Here is a 2,369-nt window from a genome sequence, read left to right on the forward strand (position 1 = left end):
GGTATCATCCTTTGTAACTTGTCTGTATATATGTCATTAATTAAGATAATAAATATAACGACACCCAACCACGTACCTTGTACCAAACCTCCATTCGTTGAAAACCATTCAGTAAGGGTATCGTCTAATTTAACCCGGCTAAGCCTCTTGCTAATGAATAAACTAACCCAAGCGACAACACCAAGGGAATGGAGCTTATTGATAACAATATTGTGGTTAATTAGATCATGTGCTTTAAATTCCAGTTGTAGTATACGTAATTCATTAAATTTATCTGTAGCATCATAGCATTCATATGAAATTCTAATCAATGCCATGGCCGGCGGAACCGGGAGCCGGGCTCCCCTTTGGCAAAAAAATATATAATGTCTGGAGATTTTTGTATGATCGGAAAAAATAAAGAAAAGAAAAAGGGAAGAACGGGAAGGATGGGAAAGAGAATGTTTATCCAGTCCCGACCGAGTTAATTTTCTTGCAATTCACATTGGCGGATCTGGGGGAGGGGGTCAAGGGTACTGACCCCTCCCTTGGGAAACAAGAAAAATCAAGACCTACCTTTTCAGGACCAGTGAGCTGATTTAAGCTCATTCATGGAAAAAAGAATACGCATGCAACTACTCATTTGTTTATGTATGTATACACAAATAAAATTAAAAATGAGAAAAATTTACCTGACCGTTTTCAAGAGAGGAAAACCTTGAATTTTAAAGAACTTAAAAGTCATTTAAAAGACATTTCAGAAGTAAAGAAAGCTCATTTCTCGCCATCTAGAAATCGAAATTTTCCCGGGGGAACCCGGAGCACTTTTTTTGGGGGGTTCATTGATTCATTGAATCATTTTCAACAGGGGGAAAACCTTGAATATTGAAGAACTTAAAATTCATTTATAAAAACCTCAGAAGTCGGAAAGCTCATTTCCTGCCACCTAGGAATCAAAATTTTCCCGGTGAAGAACCACAGGACCCCCCTTTCTTGTTTGGGATTTATCGATTCATTTCAAAAGACTCGTATGCAATTAATCATTTTTTTATGTACAGTATGTATACGCACATAAGATACCGGTAAGGCATATTTACTGTAATACGAATGAGAAAAATTTACCTGACCGTTTTCAAGAGCGGAAACCTTGAATTTTGAGAACTTAAAAAGTCATTCAAAGGCACTTCAGAAGTAAGGATTTTCTCATTATCCGCCATTTTAAATCAACATTTTTTTCCTGGAAGAATTAGAATCCCCTTTTTTGTTTAGGGTTCATTGATTCATTGAATCGTTTTTAAGAGAGGAAACCTTGAATTTTGAAGAACTTAAAAGTCATTAAAAGACATCTCAGAAGTCAAGAAAGCTCATTTCTTGCTGTAAGGTTTCTTAACCCATTATAGAGGGCAGAAATTTGTATGTCGTCACACATTACATAATGATAGCGTGGGTCAGTAGCGTCTAAAAAAATTAGCGCGAATCAGTGGCCTCCTGAATGTGAACGGGATCAGACGTGTGTTTGACCACTCACTTATTATGTTATAAGATTAGTTACTTAGTGTTATAAACTGCCTTTAATGCATTGAAAGTCTCTTGTTATATGAATACAGCCTAAGTAAGGTGAAGTTTAACAAGGATACAACTGCCTTGTATATTCCTTTGTTCTAACTGCTTGTTCTTGATCCTTTGCTGTAAACAAGTTACAGTATTAGATATTTAAATTTACTGTGCTAAAGTATTAGTTGTAGTGGTATGTTGGTAACAACTGCCCAATTTAACCTAAGTTATGACATGGCATGAGTAAGATTGATATATGCAGTTTAATGTTATTTGAGTTATATGTATTGTACGGCATACATTGTCTTAGCCTGCATCCTGCTGTGGAACGGGCATGTCTGTTCTCTTTGTTTGTTTCACGCTCATGTCAAAGGTCATCTTAAAACATAAACAAATATGGCTGCGCCCATTGGCATATAGCAGCGAGTATTATAAAGGTCTACAAGTCTGTCGATAATGTTATATATTATATTGCTGTGATTATTTCACATGTCTCACGAAGGTTAATCTATAGTAACGTGCCTAATGATTAACACAGTATTTTTAGTGATTTATTTTTCATGTACCGTTTAAGCTGATGGGTTCATGATTTCATGATACCCATGTATCTAACAGTGTCACTACGGATTATATTATCAAACAGATTTGTTTTATGTATTAGATGATGTACAGTCCTAAAAACATTGTGATGGCAGATGAGTGCTTATTGCTTATTATTGGATAGTTGCGCCATAGTTTCGTAAGTGTACTCTATAATATCTGTCTCTTATACACATCTAGATGTGTATAAGAGACAGATATTATAATGTTTGTAGGTTCCACGTATGTCTTGATAG

The sequence above is a fragment of the Anneissia japonica genome, unplaced genomic scaffold, assembly GCF_011630105.1.
Source record: "Anneissia japonica isolate Jap-2015-1 unplaced genomic scaffold, ASM1163010v1 scaffold288032_len69548_cov111, whole genome shotgun sequence".
NCBI classification, from domain to species: domain Eukaryota; kingdom Metazoa; phylum Echinodermata; class Crinoidea; order Comatulida; family Comatulidae; genus Anneissia; species Anneissia japonica.